The sequence below is a fragment of the Lactuca virosa genome, chromosome 5, assembly GCF_052849685.1.
Source record: "Lactuca virosa cultivar CGN04683 chromosome 5, Lactuca_virosa_CGN04683_v6, whole genome shotgun sequence".
NCBI lineage: Eukaryota > Viridiplantae > Streptophyta > Magnoliopsida > Asterales > Asteraceae > Lactuca > Lactuca virosa.
Window position 1 is genome coordinate 432,226,034 of NC_136430.1, and position 20,968 is coordinate 432,247,001.

General features: G+C 32.2%; 1 pseudogene; it reads left to right on the forward strand.

Annotated features, from left to right (window-relative positions):
* LOC145114176 (protein PLASTID TRANSCRIPTIONALLY ACTIVE 12, chloroplastic-like) overlaps positions 1-14,254 on the forward strand; it is a 70,770-nt pseudogene extending 56,516 nt beyond the window's left edge.
* The last annotated feature ends 6,714 nt before the right edge of the window (positions 14,255-20,968 follow it).

Sequence of the window (20,968 nt, forward strand, 5' to 3'; positions counted from 1 at the left end):
ACATGCCTCTATAATGGCTTATGGAATATACTTAAAACACACACGAATATAGATTGCAAGTGGTTTCTTTACCTAGTTCAGGTGTTCCATCATCCTGAAATTTAACTAATACCACTGTAACAGGTTTGTTGGTTCGAAAACTTTGGAACCACTACTCTAGTACTGGTAACAGACTCATTATAAGGCTTGGTTATCTACCATTCTACTTAGATTATAATGAACACCAGGTCACCAATAGCCCTCTTGCAAGGCTTTAACTATCGTTCGAACAATCTGTTCCTATGTCTGCTAATGATACGTCATGATACCATCCAACTACTGAGATTTCGATGCCAGATCTCTCTTGTCATCATCCTCATCGGGCCTGAAGACTCTCGATCAACCCTTCGGTGGTCTAAAGACTCACAACCATTATCCAACTCCCCTGAAGGAACCCATTCATCATCCTTTCCTTGATATCTACTTATCACAACAGATCTTTGTTTTTAAACTTTTGAGGCTACAACTGATTAGAGGTCCTTAATCTACATTGTATAGATGCTAAAGTCTATTGTCCTATATTAACCAACGAGTGTTATAATTTGACTATAGTCTTTTATCATCTTACACTTACTCCTTTAATAAATACTAATCATAGCACGCGGTCTATCTTGGAGCCTAAAATGACATTAACGTATACGCAGTTGCACTCGTGACCCGTAACTGAACTAATGTATCTAGAAAATTACATTGGTCGCTTACTATCCTTTTGTGATCTCTATTGCTAACCTAACTCCTTCATCCAATAAAACTTGGAAAAGCTTTGACAAATCTCTTACTGTTTTACTTAAATTTAAAATCCCAAATGGAGTACTTAGATCCTGTCTTTTCAGATCGAACTACAACAACTTCTCATATGACGAGGCGTCTCCAATGTTGAATCTTCAACAACTACCACCGCTTACAAAAGCTTTAACACTGAGTCACTCCTCAAATAGAACTCTTGCCAATTACGCTAGGGACTCCTAAGGTCGTTTGGTTGTGTAAAACGGTTTTTAGTTTATAGGAAAATAATTCAAAAAATAGGTGAAGTTTCATTTTCAGTTTTCATTGAAAAATTTAGAAAATGTGTTTGATTACATGTTAAAACTGACTGGTTTTTCAGTTTCCATTTTAGACAAATTAGAAAACATGTTTAGATTTGTATTTTATATCATTCTTATTTTCTAATTTTTGTTATTTCAAATAATATAATATCTAACATGTGTGAACATACAATGAAACAAAAAATGAATATAAGAATCAACATAAAAATCATTGTATGATCCAACATAAAAAGGAACATAAAAAGAAACGTTTATAATAAGACAATTTTTACTAATTTAAAGGTCACAAGATTACAAACATCTATGAGACGTTTTGCTTACCTTTCTCATAACATATTATCATTTGAATATCTAGTTGAAGCATTTCATCTTAACAGTTCATATCTAAGCAAAAACCCTCTAGAACTATGTTCAAACCTTCTTCGAGGGCTTAAAAATTTACATCACCATATGTAGCGACAAAAGTATCATCCCTATCCTTTATCCATATATAATTATGTAATGTATAATATGCATGTGGAATCAACATTTGATATCTCAACATATAGTTTGGTATATCTTAAGAACACAGTGCAACACCCCGTTTTCACTCTATGGTAGACTTTAATTTGATCGTTTGTTTATAAAACTCAAAGTAGAAATATATTAATTTTTAGCCAAAATAATCATCATAAACATGTATTCGACTTCAATACAATTTCCATAGATATAAAGAACGCTTAAATCTGACTTCGTATGAACAAGTTATGATTCTTCGAAGTTTCACGTTCAGCCATATACTGCAAAACGTTTCATAAAAAGTGAATAAGGGATTGGTTGCTTGTTAGCCTAAGTAATACAAACAAAAATCGTAGTAATCGGAAAAGAGAATGCATGCATATAAAGAACACCTACATCTGACTTCGAAAGAGGAAGATATGATTTTTCGAAATTTCGGTGCAATAGTGTGTGACACAGAAATCAAAATTTAAATTGGTCGAGTGTTATCCAAAACAATATAAACTAGAGTTAAAGATCTCATAAATACCGATTTGTTGATATAAAGAACATTGAGAACGGAGTCTGTGTGAAGGAGTTATGAATTTTGCGTGGTTTTTTGTAGTGTAAACTTCATAAACTGTAAAATTTAAATAGAATAAGAATTAGCTGATAGAGTCTAAATGAAAGTTTTAGTACTCATCAATAGCTATGTGTGGATATAAATAACATCAAAAACGGAGCTCGTATGCGAAAGATATGATTTTTTTGAAGATTTACGATTTTACTCGGCTAGAGCAACACATCACCAGCCACATCGCGACACGTGTCATTTCCAGATCCGTATCTCCTATCTAACCATAGGCGCAACATGCCATGGGTTGGTTGCACAGCGCTCCCCGCCTGCAGAGTTCCTATAAATAGCAGGCCAACCTTCATTATTCTTCACACTCAATTCTCTCTTTTTAGTCCTAATTTTAGAAGCTTTGTTCGAGGTTCCGAAGAATCTTACTTTAGTGAGGATCTGAGGTATCAATGAGTCTGACGAATAGAAGCTTTTAGGTCAAAGTTCTACCTGAACAGATCCGGTCTTTTCTCTAGAAATTTCTATAAGTTAAGTTGCACTTATTGCGCTTTAACTATAAATTATATTTATATTCATAGTCGTTGTGATGAATCTATAAATAAGATCTATCAATAATTATAGTCATATTATTGATTGGTCTACTTAGGTGAATGACGTCTAGGCTAGATTTAGTGAGTGTTTAAAGTGGGATTTCCAAACAGTATACTTTGTATACCAAACGGACCCTACCTCCGATATGATCTTACATGGTTATTCCTTATTTGATAAATCTCAATGTATTCATTGGGATTGTTGAGGAATCCAGGAAACAGTATAAATATAAATGAATATTGAAGCGAAATAATATTCGTACTTAGGTTATTTAAAAGGGATAAGTTGATGCATTAGCCCAAAATCTAGCTTCCTGGGTATCTTCCACATTTATCAAGTGAGTTATCTCACTATACTATGTATTACAATATATATCCATGTATGCTAGGATATAAGAGCTAGTAGTATAGTCTTTAGGTGCTTAATGTTGGTGTACTTGAAGCTAGTAGGGTAGAAAGTATAGTTCATATATGTTTTTAATATTATAGCCAAAAGTATAAGCCTCTATATGCTTAAATGTTATTGTACTTTAATTATGTGTTACTGTTAGAATAAGGGTTGTCGGCGGAACGACGACAGGTCAGGAGCCTATAGACCTGAGTGTTGACGACGAAACGGCAAGTAATTTGTAAGTCTAAATCCGTATTTTATTGGTGGATCGGCAAAAGGTCATGAGTCAATTGGCGGATTGGTAAAAAGATCGTGAGCCATTTGGTGGATCGGCGAAAGGTCGTGGGCCAATTAGTGGATCGTCGAATGGTCGTGAGCCAATTGGTGGATCGTCGAATGGTCGTGAGCCATTATTTGTATGCATGTATATGTATTGTGGTATATGATATTTTGGGGAAATCACTAAGCTTCATGATTAACCAGTTGATTAAAAAATGTTTTCAAGTACTTCTTCGGATCATGAGAATGGCAAGGCTCGACTATACAAACGCGTGTTGGCATCATGTTTTCCGCATAATGTAAGTATACTCTTATTTAATTGAACAAGTAAATATGAAAAATTGTATGGTAAAAATGGGTACGTAAAAAGTTGGTATCATATCCATGGTTTAAGAGAATTGGATGAACACTCGTGTGATTCTATAGTTAAACTAAGGATTTGAATATCTTAACAAATCTTTTAAAGAAACAAAACTTTATTCAAAAGAAAAGAATGTGATGCGTATAGTCAGCCAGAGCTCATAAAGGAAAGTGATTCCCAAAATACCTATATTGTTATGTCTTCTAATATATGAACTGTTAGAAATGCATGCTAGTACGTAAGCCAAGGTTATTTTCAGGAATTACAGGTTAAGAATTGCCTGATACTTAAGATGTCTTATAACTTAGAGATTTGGTTGTTATTCGCTGCTTAGAACCTATATTGATATTAAGTAGTTAATTTGACAAATATGTTAGGTTGCATGCTCCCGTAATTAAATAGTTTTAGATTGCTTGATTAGGCCCTATTGCGCATCTCTCGTTTGAGTCCAACCGTTGTAGTGTCGGATCTTTCAGTCGACAAACTGTTTGATTTTAGCGACATGTAATTGTATTCATCAGATAACCAATTAATATTGACAGAAGTTCTTAATTAGCTTATAGCAGGGTGAAGTGGAGGTAATCCTAGAAGGAGGGTCTAGGAAGTATAGTATGTACTTGATAGGGTATATATTCATGAGGTAGGTTGTCGGTAGAGACGTAAAATCCTAGTTGAGTATAGGAAGATCTGTTGTATGTGCTCATATATATATATATATATATATATATATATATATATATATATATATATATATATATATATATATATGTGTGTGTGTGTGTTTAGCGATCATTGTGTGTAGTGTTGAAAAGTGACTTGGAAACTACGATGCAATTCTCGGGACAAGTATGAGTAGGTGTGAAAGGTAGTTGAGGCCTATAGTACCCGAAGCAGAGGACTATCACTTGGATCGGGAGGAGTTACAAAGTTACTAAGCCACTGGTAGTTGGGTAGGTAGTGTGACTAACACTATAAATTTGTTTTACGTTATTTCCGTCATTGCCTGTAGATGGTGATGTCTAGATTAGTGGCTCTAAGTTCGGGCCTAAGTGGACATAAAAGATTGAGTCCGAATAAATTAGAAGTGTATAAGAGAGTTGGTTCTAAGAATCCCGTCCCATATAGTACCGACTTTAGTCATAAGATTTAAGAAGAAGGTAATCAAGGTGATTGTCCTGGAGAAACAGGAAGGATCGAGTGTATCCAAAAACCGTTGTTGTTACTAATAGTTCAACTAGGTTAGTAATACCCACTTATACCATTTAGATATACGTGTTCATTATTGCGTTTCTAGACAACGTTGTGCTTGTCAAAATCATATTCGATTTTTGGTTGTGTTATATGAGAAGATCGACAGCTATCAGCATAAGAAGTGATGCTACGTCAGGAAGGTCAAAGTCATTATATATGACAATCAGAGTTCCTTCAAAGTAAAAAAAAGTTACAAATCACGCAGGCAAGGCCAGTTTGGACTTTGGTCAGTTACGGGTAGCAGCAGACAATGAGTCGAACCCAAGTGAGGAGAACCGACCCTTAAGGTAAAAGTGCAAAAGTTAGTTCGACTTTTGGTTTCAACGTCAAAATGTAGGAGAGGTGCAGCACAAGTAGTTGGAGGTTGATAGTCTCGGTTACGTTATGTGGAAAAAAGAAGAAGGAAATATTCTACTAGAATACTCATAGGCTATAAGTTTCTAGGAGTACTTCTCAAGTAAATGTTGACCTTTCCTCCCAAGCGTCTGGTAGGATTTAGGAACTACCAAATTCTCGAGTGCGACCCAGATAGCCAAAATAACAATATAGGTTCATTCCTTCAAGGATGTAGGATTTATCTTCGCAACATAAGAGTTGTAAGATAAGGAATTCAGTAGGTCGCGTAGTTCGCCATAGAAAGCATCGCGCACTCAAGACATATACCAGACTTAGAAATTTTGGTTAAAACCATAGTATGGATTCAATTATCTCGTGCCAAGGAATTGAAGTGGTAGGATCAATGTCAAAGGAGAGAGAGTTTCTGTCGTACGACCGTTTCAAGTCGTCGTCTGAGGCACGCATAGATAAAATAAGGGACGTCTAGAAGGAGATCATTTGGGATGGACTATGTCCATTAACAGAGGCATTAATACCTTTCAAGGGATTGCGGATGTATCAGCAACATATGTGATAGGATTGGTGGATCAAAATTTTGATCCAGGTTCGACTAGACAGTCTTCTTGTTATCGGTAGTAGTTGAAATTAACTAAGAGTCCCTAGCGTAAACTGGAAAGAGTTCAATTTTAGGAGTGACTCATTGTTAAAACTTGCATGAGTAGTTGTGGTTACTATATATTCATCTATGGAGACGCCTCGTCAATTATGATGTTGTATTAATAAAAGATCGACCTACAAAGAAAAGATCTAAGGATTTTCTCTGAGATTTAGAAATTGCAGTAAGACGATAGGATATTGTCAGGGAGTTTTTCAAGCTTTTAGGGTAGAATGTTTCGATTGGTGTTTAACACAAAAGGATAGTAAGCGACTTGTGTAAATTTCTTAGATAGGCTCGTTCAGTTAAGGGTCACGTTAGGTAGATTGTCGAGTGCAACTTTATATGCATCAATATCATTTTAGGCTTTAGGATATACTACGTGTTTGGTATAGTTATTCCTTTTTCCGATAAGCATAAGAGTTATACTTTAGCATTCAGATTAAGGACCTCATATCGGTTGTAGCCTCAAAAGTTTAAATAACGAATATTTGTTGTGATAAGTAGATATTAAGGAAGTATGATGAATGGGTTCTTTCAGGACAGTGTGATAATGACTGTGAGTCTTCAAGACCACCGAAGGGTTGATTGTGAGTCTTCAGGCCCAATAGGAACAATGACAAGAGATATCTGACATCGTAATCCCAATAGTTGAATAGTATCATGACGTGTCGTGAGTAAGCATATGAACAAATTTCTCGAGCGGTAGTTATACCTTGATACATATAAAGTAGTTAAAGCCTTTCGATAAGGCTATTGGTGATTTGTTGTTCATTATAACCTAATAGGTTGAAATATGAGAAAGCCTTATAATGATTCCGTCACCAGTACTAGAGTATTGGTTCCAGAGTTTTCGAACCAGTAAACACGTTACAGTAGTTTTAAGTAAGTTTCAGGATGTTAGAACACCTGAACTAGGTAGAGAAAACCGCTTGCAAATCTAGGTTTGTGTGTGTTTTAAGGGTGTATTGTAGAAAGTTGTCATAAGACACAAAGTTAGAGCGATATACCATAAGCATTTTATAGAGGCATGTTCAGGAAAGTGGATTTTGTTAGGATGTCATAGATAAATTTCCCTAGTTTCTTCATAACGAGTCGACAAATGTTCCTAGTTATTGGAACAAATTGACATTTTTCGTCTAAAGGCGATCATCCTTCATAGAGTATAAATTATGGAAGTCTAGACCGACGAATTTACGGTTTTAGAAAACCTCGCGAGGAGTTCGAAATTACGTCCAATGTAGAAACCGAAGTTATACGGGAAATATCGATGCAACAATGTCGTCTAGATCACGAGTTGATATCGATAACTCCAATAAGATGACATCTAGGTACGCTAGGAGTAGGATTTTAAGGATGGAATCTTTGTAAGTGGGGGAGAGCTGTAACACCTCGTTTTCACTCTACAGTAGAATTTAATATAACCGTTTGTTTATAAAATTATAAGTATAAATATATTGATTTTAGCCAAAATAATCATCATAAACATGTAGTAGACGTCAATACGATTTTCGTAGATATAAAGAACGCTTAAATTGACTTCATATGAAGAAGTTATGATTTTTCGAAGTTTCACGTTCAACCCTATACACAAAAACATGTCGGAAAAAGTGAATCAGAGATATGTTGCTTATTAGCCTAAGTAATCTAAACAAAAGTCGTAGTAATTGGAAAAGCGAAGGCATGCATATAAAGAATGCCTAAGTCTGACTTCGTAAGAGGAAGTTATGATTTTTCGAAGTTTTAGTGCAACAGTGTGCGACACAAAAATCGTAATATAAATCGGTTGAGTGTTAGCAAAAACAATGTACACAATAGTTAAAAATCTCGTAAATACCAATCTTCGATATAAAGAACATCGATAATAGAGTTTGTGTGTAAGAATTATGAATTTTACACGATCTTTTGCAGTGTAATATTCATAGACTGTTAAATTTAAAATAGGATGAGCTTAGTCGACGGAGTCTAAATGAGAGTTGTAGTATGCTTCGATAGCTACACATGGATATAAAGAACGTCAAAAACGGAGCCCGTATGCGAAAAATGTGATCTTTTGAAGATTCGTAATTTTACCCGACTAGAGCGACGCATCACCAGCCATATCGTGGCACGTGTCATTTACAGAGTCGTATCTCCTACTTATCCATAGGCACGACGCGCCATGGGTTGGTTACGCAGTGCGCCCAACATGTAGAGTGCATATAAATAGCAGGTCAGCCTTCATTCTTCTTCACATTCAGTTGTCTCTAAAACTTCTCTCATTAGTCACGATTTTAGAAGCTTTCTTCAAGGTTCCGGAGAATCTTACTTTAGCGAGACTATGAGGTATCTAGGAGCCCGATGAATACAAGCTTTCGGGTCAAAGTTATGCCCGCACAGATCCCAACTTTTCGCTATAAATTTTTGTAAGTTAAGTTGCACTTACTACGATTTAAGTGCAACTTAAATTTATATTCACAGTCGTTTTTATGAATCTATAAATAAGATTTATCAGTAATTCCAATCGTAATATTGACTTATTTACTTACAAAAATGATGTCTAGGCTAGATTTAGTAAGGTGTTTAAGTGATATTTCCATACAGTATACTTCGTATACGAAAATAGACCATACCTCTGATATGATCTTACATGGTTGTTCCTTATTTGTTAGATCTCGATTTATTCATTGAGATTGTTGATGAATCCGGGAAATAGTATAAATACAAACGAATATTGAAGCACAATAGTATTTGTACTTATGTTGATTAAAAGGGATAAGCTGAAGCATAAGCCCAGAAGCTAGTTTCTCGACGATCTTCCACCTCGATCAAGTGAGTTATCTCACTATACTATGTATTACGGTGTGTGTTTATATATATATATATATATATATATATATATATATATATATATATATATATATATATAGTCTGTAGGTGCTTAATGTTTATGTGCTTAAAGCTAGTATTGTAGAAAGTATAATTCCTATGTGTATTTACTAGTAGAGCCAAAAGTATAAGCTTCTATGTAATTTGGTATTTTTATATGGAGCAAAGACCTACAACGCAATATTCAAAAACCACAGTGATAGTGATGCAACCTATCAATTTTTAAACTTAGGGACTAAAATTGTGAATTCAATCAAACCATATGGACCATTTATGTAATTTACTCTTTATTAATCTTGTACGTTACTTTAAATTTTGAAAATTTATTTTTTTTCTTGAATTTATAAACAATATATTAAATCAAACATGTTTTCAAAAAAAAATCATAGAAGATTTTTATGAAAAATAAGGTATTTTTCCACTGCTAAACGTTCATTTAATCGATTTTCAAATAGCAAAAATAATTATTAGAAAATAACATACATTTGATTTTTAGTTAACAGAGTATTGAAAATTTTATAACCTATTATGTAAATTTGAAAAACTAAATATCAAAATTTCATGTAACTGAATTTTGTTATAATCTGATTAACACCCTACGACTAAGTTAATTTAATCAACAACTAACAAGTGAAAAACTAAAGATCGAAATTTCGGGTAACTCAATTTTGTTATAATTCAATTAATACCAGTATTAAGTTAATTTCGTTATGGATCACTTTAACAAATAACAGGTAACAAGTATAATAGAATGAATGAATTTCTTATTGCTCATTGTGAATCCCTGGTATTGCAAGGTTTGGAGGAGATGAAGGTGATGATACTAAGCATACTCTTTTGGAACTGAGTTGCATACATATGACATGATCAACCATTAATTAAAACTCTCAAGGTTTGACTTGAAACATCTCTATGGTACACCAAAATGTTATCCGGTAACCCACCAAGGTGTTGGTTTTAATTAAGAAAATATGCATAAAATATTTAAAAAGATGAAAAAGGACAAATTTAGCCAATTTCTTAGTTACTTTCCTAGAAGTAACCAAAAATTAAGAAAATGATGTTTTTAGCCAATGAAATTACATACGGCAAAGGCAATGGCTTGCGTGTGATTTCTTCATGGGCTATAATTTCTTGTGGCCCAACATATATTGGTTGGACATCAACAATATCTCATTTCCACCGGTACAAACGGCCTGTAACTCATAGTTTTTTAGTGTAATCTCTAAATATTATTAAAAGAGAACCTTTAATTCACCCATGAAACAATCAGGATCCTTGATTGGAATTCAATTATAAGCTATCTACCCTTTGATCTGTTTGATGACGTCACATTGATCAAAATATAGACGCGTAACTCACAGTCGTACATCTACATGTTAAAAACCCTAATCTCCTCTGCACACCATCAACCGTCGTCAAACCACATCTCCTATGTCTCTTCTTTTTCTCTCTTAAGTCTCTGGCAGCTGTTTGTTACCACCACCCTCCGTACGTCGCCTTTACAACTTATAAGAAGGTAACCTACCATCGCTTCCCCATTACCCCTCACGTGCTTACCTAAAACTTCTTCCCTCTCAACAGTATGATCGACTCCCTGTAAAAACCTAGCCGGAAACAATGTGATTACGGATTTAGAGCGCTCTGATTGGCTTGGACAAAAGGTTATAATTTTCTCCTCTTTGAGTTGATTTTCCTGCTGAAAATTAAATCCGAAGAATGCTTACTCATCTTCAAAATCATTTATGATTGTATGGATGATTGTAGCGTATTACAAAACCATCTCCCCAATCGTAACTTGGAATCCTCCTGAAACCCGATCGGGTAATCTCTTCAACTGGATTTACCATGCTTTTATTTCTTTAATCGATTAACCCCTTTGGGCTCAAAGGAACCCCTGATTTTGGCGTGAGTGGAAATTTGCAGCTCCGCTCACCACCCATTCAATGAAATGCCTCAGAGGTTGTTTCTGTTTGATTTTGCCTCTGTCATGAAAAGATATAGTAGGTTGTTTGGTCTATCCCCATCTTATTCCTACCACCATTCAATTGCACTTTTGTGTCTTTTTGTTTTAGCCTATGGATGCAATAAATGTGTGGGGTGCTATTACTAAAAATTCAACCCAAAAACCAAACCAGCTCAAAATTTTCCTTCTTTAAAAACTATAAATACCATTTGTGATGTGATTTATATGTGTAGGAGGAACTCCGTGTTAAATATGATGAAGATGTTGGTGCGAGTTTGCAGACATATTCTACTTTAATATGTGACATGGAAAGAAGAGGTTGAGAGGTTAGGTGATTATGTCTAACATTGTACAATAATAAATATGTAAGGAAGTGCAGGCTTGCATGCTTATGGAGGTAAATCATATTTATAAGTTTGTAGCTTATTTAGTATTGTTACCAATCTTGACTTTGGCCTTTATCATTATATAAATATCAAATATATAAGGGACTATTAGCAAATCGACTGAAATAAACACTCTAATTGTATATGTGTTCAACTTCATTAAACAAATTTGAAATCCCAATAATCATATTGGGTAAAAGTCACTTCGATTTATTGGATTCACACACCATAAAACTTGTGAAATTAGTTTGTTACCTATAAAGAAGCGGAGTTTGTTTCTTCATCAAACACTTAAGTGTTCTTTAAGTAGGTTTACTTTGAACTTTTATGTGTGAACTTGCAAAGAACACATTCTGAAAGACACCTGTTTCATTACAAATGACATTTTACTAAAACTCAAAGAAAGAAAACTCATTAAAAATCTATGAATTCTACAGCCATCTCTTTCAGGTTCATTTCCATCTTCGCTATGGCATTCAAAACTCAGATTGAACACCACTAAAAGGGATCCATTATTTCCTTGTGTAAAGTGTTAAAAAATAGATGATGAGAAAGAGAAACCATCTTTTGAGAAACTATATGTTGAGAGGGCCCATATCATAGTTACAAAGACTCAATATTTGGGCAGGTGAGCCAGCTTCAGGTGCCCGCGCAAGTATTCTCAGGCAGGATTATTTACCAGAGGGCACAGTCAGTCAAGCCCGAGCAGCAGATGTCCCTGGGCCTACTGACACATCATCTGTATCTCCATCTTATGGTCAAAATCTAGGAAGAAAAAGGAAAATGAAAATGTACAACAAATCCTCAACAACTCCTGCTTCCAATTCCACTGAAAGAGATACAGTTTAGATCAAGAAGATGATTTAAGTGAAGATTTAGATCAAGATTTGAAAAAGTTAAGTGGATATGAACTTGACAAGAAGATTGGAAACCCTCACCCTTTTATTGATCCTCAAAAGAGAAAACCAATTAAGGAGCCTCTTACAAGTGAAGAGTTGTGGTGGAATTGGAGAAAACCAGATAAAGAACAATGGTCCACGTGGCAGAAGAAACGACCTGACGCTGAAACAGTTAGTAAAATTACTTATATACCCTTGAAATTATTGTGAAATTACTTATATACCCTTATTGTTTGACTTCAGGTGTTTTTCAAGGCCATGGAAGAAACTTGTCAAATTAAGCTTTTTGGTGAAGAGCCAACTTTGACTGAAACTGCTCTTTACAGAGCTAGAAAGCATTTATATAAAGAATAAAAGTATAGAATCATGAATTCCATTCCATTACTTTTGTGATTCCATTCCAATGAATGATGCAGGCTGCAGGCTGAACGTGAGAGATTGCAAAAAGAAGGTCCATTAGCATACTATTCAGAATGGGTTAAAGCATAGAAAAATGACACATCACGTGAAGCTATTGAAAAACATTTTGAAGAAACTGGAGAAGATGAAAACACACAGCTTATAGAAATGTTTTCATGTCAAACTGTTGCTGAATATCGCATAATGATGGGAACTGATCATTAGATTTCAAGAGATCCATTGGCTATGAGGATGAGAGAAGATCAAATTAAGCAAAGTAAGTTTTTCAATTATTAAGTTAATGCATAATTAAACTTTTGACATATTTGCCCTTTGTTTTGTAGTATGGGGTGGAGATTCGGTTTATCCAACAGTGAATTATATCCAAGATCCAGATCAAGTGATTGATTTCAGAGGTCCTGATTTTCATGAACCTACACCTAATATTTTAGCTTATTTGCAAGAGGTTAGTAAATTTCACTTTAAAAAAAAATATTCTTCCGTGTATAATTTGTCTTTTATTAAGCTAACAATTACTTTTGTATTATTGATCAGAATGGGAATACAACATCAAAGGAGGAAATTGATAAAATATTGGCCTCAGAGAAGGTTAAAAAAGTAAAGGTAATTGATCAGAATATTGGCCTCAGAGAAGGTTACTTTTGTATTATTGATCAGAATGGGAATATAACCGGTGTCTGATGATGAAGCTATGGCTAAAACTGTTGACATAGGTGAAAAGGAGGTAGTTTATTGTGCCATGAGTGTTTTTATTGTTATAATTGTAAATATAATTATTATTATAATAATAATAATATTGTTGTTATGTATTTCCTTTTAATAGGATAGTGATGATGAGGGAAAATTTGAGGACGATGAAAATATTACACGCAATTGGAGTGTATGGAAAACTACTCCCGAGCTTCGCAAATCAAAGGTAATCATTGATTTCTTGTCAGAGAAAGATATTGAAAAAAATAAAAGAAGCACATGCTGAAGATGAAGGTATTCACTGATTTCTTGTCAGAGAAAAATAAAAGAAGCACATGTTGAATAATAGCAAAATGCTTTTATTTCCTTACCAATAATAGTGATATGCAACATGAAATTTAGTAAGCACTTTACAAGTTTGAGGTTATTTATTGCTATAATCAGTTAAGAAATATGAGCACATTGCTAATTTTCTATTATGTTTAAAAAAATACGTTGCTATTACAATTAAACATAAAATACATTGCTTCTATTGTAGCATGAGTAAAATACATGTCATTATTATTTATCTCAATTATTAATTAATATTCACTTTTTTGGTAACTATTACTATTTTAACAGTTTATAAAAACTTATAGTGAATGTGTTAATGTCTTTTTTAATTTTTAGCTTGTATTTAATATGTTTATGCTGCAGTTTTTTCTACTGTCATTTTTTTACATTATTGTTATTTTTATGGTTCGGTAGGTTAAAGAAACACGAGACATACAGTGAGCCAATAAAAGCCAAAGAAGAACTTATATTTCATGTTGGCTTCAGGCAGTTTGTCACAAGGTAGCATCTGTCTCCTTTTTATGATTTTTTTTCAACTACCTTTCAACTACTTAAAATATCTATGTACTTGTGTCCTTTGTATGATTTTGATATAATATAATTCATATGATCATATCTTGACCAGAAATTAAAAAATTTACAGGCCGACTTTTGCAACTGACAGATTTAATTTAGAGAAACACAAAATGGAAAGATTTCTTCATGCAGGACGCTTTTCTATTGCTTTAGTATATGCTCCAATCACTTTTCCTCCTCTTCCATTAAATGTTATGAAGAGTATAGGTGATTTTTCCACACCTGCCCTTGCTGCTATTGGCTCATTAAAACGTATTGATCCTGATAAAAATTTTCTGAAAAACATCAATGTTGACTGGGTAAGATACAATTCATATATATATATATATATATATATATATATATATATATATATATATATATATATATTCTGAGTTAAAGTTGGGGATACTTGAGAGAAATAGCAACATACTTTTATTTGTTTTTTTATATCTGCCTATTACATCATTATATTTTCATTTTTTCTCATTAAGGCATTGTACGTCAATTTTTTATATATGTGTTATTGCTATAACATAAGTACATTGCTATTTTATGCATTTAATCCTTAATTTTTATGGCGTTGAAATGAAAATAGTTTTGCACCCTCCATACCTCTAAAATTGTAACAAGCTCTTGCACCAACTTTGTAAAGTCTATTGAAGGTTGTCAAATGACTAAAATAACCTTCCACAATGACGAAATAAGAGCGGGTTGTTTTTATAGTTTGTATAGTATTATTGGGTTGAAAGATTTTGTGTTATTTATTGTGCTTAATGTAGATATCCTCAACGTGTTTCAAAGTCAAAAGTTGCAGTAAGATATATGTTTCATAGCCCTGAGGATGTCAAATGGTTCAAGGTACATGCATGTACATTTATTTGCAGTAGTCAATGATAATTTTTTTTTAAAAATTGCTAGCCCAAATAGGTGGGATAGAGACTTGCTCTTGATCTCGTATGTCTGTAAAAGACGTAAATGTCCTTCGCATAATAAAATTAAAGCCTTTTTGATGTTATTTAATAATTTAAATGCACCCCATGGAAGTTTGGACAAAATTGGGTCGCCGTGGACTTATTAAAGATCCCGTTTGTACGCATGGTATGTTCCTTTTGATATTGATATAATTTAGTAGAAGTTTCAAAAATACATTTATACAATAGTAAGAAATGAAAGTAGGATGTGATGATGAACAAACTACATATAAATTAGATTGTTATACTTTATGTTATCTATTTTTGTAGGTGCGATGAAATGCATATTAAACGGTGTCCTTCAACAAAATGACACGGTGTGCATGAGTCTATTCAAGCAAACATACCCCAAATGGCCCCAACATTGGTTCCTGATGTCAATTTGATTTATTAGATGTGTGAGTGTCAGTCACGTTCATAAAGGTCCTCCTCCTCTGTCTTTACTTTATAGTTACAGAGAGAATGACAACTTCCAACACAACCATGGGAATGAAGCTTTGGTTCAAATTGTTTTCCTGCTCTACTAATCATAGCGGGTGAGAAAAAAAAGTTTTGCTTGTATATATGTACTGTAATCTCTTTATTGTATGTGGTTTCAAAACTAAAACAAAATTTGGATAATAGTGTTTACGGATTATGATTGATTTCTGTAAGTTGGGTGGTTTTGAGGTTCAAAATCGATTGTAATTGAATGGTTTATAATTTATTTGTTTAGACGTTCTTTTACTTTTAGGTTATTTTTTCTTACATGGATTGGTCATTGGTGTAATACTTTACGATCATCATAACATGTAACTTCAACTTCATACGTGATATGTGACGAGACTTGACATACAATAATCGATACAGATTCTAAATGACAAGCTATACTAACCAATTTAGATTTATAGATTACCAGTTCTACACAACAACAAACTATTACCTCCTCTGTCTTTACTTTATAGTTACAGAGAGAAGGACAACTTCCAACACAACCATGGGAATGAAGCTTTGGTTCAAATTGTTTTCCTGCTCTACTAATCATAGCGGGTGAGAAAAAAAAGTTTTGCTTGTATATATGTACTGTAATCTCTTTATTGTATGTGGTTTCAAAACTAAAACAAAATTTGGATAATAGTGTTTACGTATTATGATTGATTTCTGTAAGTTGGGTGGTTTTGAGGTTCAAAATTGATTGTAATTGAATGGTTTATAATTTATTTGTTTAGACGTTCTTTTACTTTTAGGTTATTTTTTCTTACATGGATTGGTCATTGGTGTAATACTTTACGATCATCATAACATGTAACTTCAACTTCATACGTGATATGTGACGAGACTTGACATACAATAATCGATACAGATTCTAAATGACAAGCTATACTAACCAATTTAGATTTATAGATTACCAGTTCTACACAACAACAAACTATTACCTCCTCTGTCTTTACTTTATAGTTACAGAGAGAAGGACAACTTCCAACACAACCATGGGAATGAAGCTTTGGTTCAAATTGTTTTCCTGCTCTGCTAATCATAGCGGGTGAGAAAAAAAAGTTTTGCTTGTATATATATACTGTAATCTCTTTATTGTATGTGGTTTCAAAACTAAAACAAAATTTGGATAATAGTGTTTACAGATTATGATTGATTTTTGTAAGTTGGGTGGTTTTGAGGTTCAAAATCGATTGTAATTGAATGGTTTATAATTTATTTGTTTAGACGTTCTTTTACTTTTAGGTTATTTTTTCTTACATGGATTGGTCATTGGTGTAATACTTTACGATCATCATAACATGTAACTTCAACTTCATACGTGATATGTGACGAGACTTGACATACAATAATCGATACAGATTCTAAATGACAAGCTATACTAACCAATTTAGATTTATAGATTACCAGTTCTACACAACAACAAACTATTACCTCCTCTGTCTTTACTTTATAGTTACAGAGAGAAGGACAACTTCCAACACAACCATGGGAATGAAGCTTTGGTTCAAATTGTTTTCCTGCTCTGCTAATCATAGCGGGTGAGAAAAAAAAGTTTTGCTTGTATATATATACTGTAATCTCTTTATTGTATGTGGTTTCAAAACTAAAACAAAATTTGGATAATAGTGTTTACGGATTATGATTGATTTTTGTAAGTTGGGTGGTTTTGAGGTTCAAAATCGATTGTAATTGAATGGTTTATAATTTATTTGTTTAGACGTTCTTTTACTTTTAGGTTATTTTTTCTTACATGGATTGGTCATTGGTGTAATACTTTACGATCATCATAACATGTAACTTCAACTTCAGACGTGATATGTGACGAGACTTGACATACAATAATCGATACAGATTCTAAATGACAAGCTATACTAACCAATTTAGATTTATAGATTACCAGTTCTACACAACAACAAACTATTTTTTAGTGTCACCATCAAATCTAATATAGATTTTGGGACTAATAAACTTCTCTTATTTGATTTTGGGACTTTCTATATTATTTCAGTTCATTTCATTGAAAGCAAGAAAAATAAACTACAATGTATAATTTTTCAACCCTTGGTGTGAGACCCGTGTACTACACATGTTTATTAAAAGGACCAAAAGTAACGATGTGAGCAAAAAATGACCATTCACGCAAGTTTTGGTAACCACAAGGACCATGTTCATAATAACGACTGAGTTTGTAACATTTGGTAACCACAAGGACCATGTTCATAGTATAGACCATTTATGTAATTTGGTCTTATTTTAATAAATACTAATAAAATTAATTAATATGAATTTACAAATGGAATGTTACTATCTACATTTATATGCATTAATTAATATATTAATAGAAAGAGGAATTCATAAATAGAAGGTTATTATGTACATTAATTAATATATTAATAAAATTAGTTAATATTAGGTTGCATTTAATAAAATTAATTAATATATTAATAAAATTAATATATTAATAAAATTAGTTAATATTAATTAATATACTCTTACTTTTTGTTCCTACAAATCTTCCTACCCAATTAAATGATGGCATGTGTCACATTTAATGCTCATTTAATGATATTTTAGTATACTAAAATGACACATGTCATCATTTAATTGGATAGTAAGATTTGTAGGACCAAAAGTAGCAGAATATTTAATTTTTCTAAAAAAAACTATAAATTGCAACATAGACAACTATTTATAGTAGTTATACCTTATAATTAAAGTTATTAACATAATTAGCTCAAATTACATTGAATCATTGTGAGCAGGTTACATTTTTTAAAGCCCGATGGTTATTTCTCGATATATGATTGTATCCTCTAATACATACTTTCAGAAATTACATAAGAATTGATTTGTTTACAACATAAAAACAACAATGATTTTGTTTTACAACATAAAAAACTATTTAATATCACTACATAATAAAAAACAATGATTTTGTCCGTAAATTTTAAAAACCATAAATTAGCAAGGAATCGGTATAAGGTATATTTTATTTTAAACATGAAATTACTTTAATACATATCAAAATTAGGTGTAAGACCCGCGCTGTCATCGTAAGACTTTGTTTGTATTATATTTTAGGTATATTATTTTAGTTTATTTTATTAATGATATGTTATTTTCTTTGTAGTGATCTGCTTAAGCATCAGGTGGACTATGATTACTTCCACCTAGAATTGTTTGCTTCTACTACATGAGAATTGAGGGAGCTTCGTAGTATTCGGTTACCATCTTCTATTTATACTGTTTCGGATGAGGCAATTATAAGTGGATGTTTGGTTTACTTCTTATTGTCTAATAATGACATTTTGCGATTCGATGTATATTCCGAAGAATATTCAGTGATATATGCACATTATATTATTAATGATTTCAACTTGTATGCATCGAGACTTATCAAGTTTGACGGAAAATTGAGATATTTTTCAATAAGTGGAGATCGTTTGTGGGGTATTTGGGTTTTCATTCAGAATCTGTGGGTTAAAATAGATGTTTGTAATTACAATGTCGGTGCACATGAATGGTGAGATTATCGAAACAATCTCTTTTATTTCTTTAAAGGAAATACGATTGAGTATGTCGATCCGACACATCGTTCTCATTAAGTATTTTCATTTTGTTCAGATTTTGAGATAGTGACTATGCCAAGTAGAAATATATGATTGTATATATTTTAAATTACATTAGAAAATCGTTGTTTTTTTATAATGAAGATATTTATTATTTCATATTAGTTTATGATTGAATATATTTTTTTTTTAATTTGTAGTTTTAATCGTCAACTCATGTTTTATTTTGTCTAATGATATTAACTTTTTTAAGTTATTTTATCTTATTTTAGTGTGTTGGCTTTTTATAACTTTACATGTAATTTTTTTATATGTTCGCCGCGTTTAACGCGGATCATAATCTAGTAAGATTCAAAATCACTATTTCTTTTTATATAATTTCTTTACATAGATAAGAATATATTGTATAAAATTTTTATGTATTTTTATAGTCAAATATCGCAATTAAAATGTAAAAAATCACAATAAAAACATATGAAATTATAGTCAAAGTATCATGCTAACAAAGTGAAAGATTACACATGAAATCATGGATTAGAGAGATTTTTTTTTACACTTACAACAAAATTGTAGATAGGTTCCACTAATTCGCAGCCCATGATTATTTTGAATGATGACGAAGAGTCTTCTTCGATTTCATTTATTATTTTGATTTTTTTCCAAGGTCACGTTTAATAGTTTATGTCCGGAAAAGTGTTGTCTGAGAAAGTGGTGTATGGAAAAGTTTTCTGACTGGGAAAGAAACCATGTTGTCTGATTTACTGTGTTGAATGATGAAAAATGACAATATTACCCTCTTGTTATATACTGTGATGGATGGAGTTGCTGAATAATTATAAAAACATACAAATTGTCAAACAAAATCAAAATTTACAATAATCATTTATATATTCAATTAGAATGCCGATTAAGTTGTTTTTAGTTTTTTTTTTCAAGTTGATGTTGCATTGTTATTCTTTCTAACATTTTTTTTTATAATTCAACATGTGATTTTTGACCCGCTTTATGTCTAATAGTTGTGGGATGAATGCATTTTTTTAAAATATATTAGGATGATGATGGTGTTTTCCAAAAAAAGAAAGAATTAATCCAACAAAAACGAATTAAAAAAATAACTAGAATAAGTTAATAATCCAATAAAATAATATTTATTAATATATAAATATTATATGTTTATAAACAATATTTATTAATATATAATAACCCAATAAAAAATTAATCCATAAAAAGGAAATAAAAAAAGAACTATTTAAAAGAAATTAATAATTCAATAAAATTTAATACATAAATATTATATATTAAAAATAATATTTATTAATATATAACAATCCAATAAAAAGTAATAATAAAATAAAAACGAAATTTTAAAAAAATACATTTAAAAGAAATTAATAATCCAAGAAAGAAAGAGGCAGGGTTTGGGGCACAATTGTTTTCCAGCCTATTCAGCCAGAAAGATATGGTTTTGGAGCTTTTTGGGAAAGACATATCTTACCGGGAAAGTCTCATTTTTTTGTGCATATCAAACAGTCTTTCCGGTCCATTCAACCAGAAAGATCTGTTTGGACCTGAAAAGATGTCTATCAAACGAGACCTTAATTTTTTACTATCTCTAGAATATTATTTTATACATCAATTTATGTAACGGCTTATGAATAATTTTAGTTTCGAGCCGAGTCAAACTGTCTCTCCATCGGCTGGTTGGTTTTCATGTATATTAGCTCCACTGAATTTGGATTTACTTTGTCTTCTCTCTGGATAGTGCCATCTTTGTCTCACTCCAACAACCTTCTCTTTGGATACGTGTCATCTTTTCATCA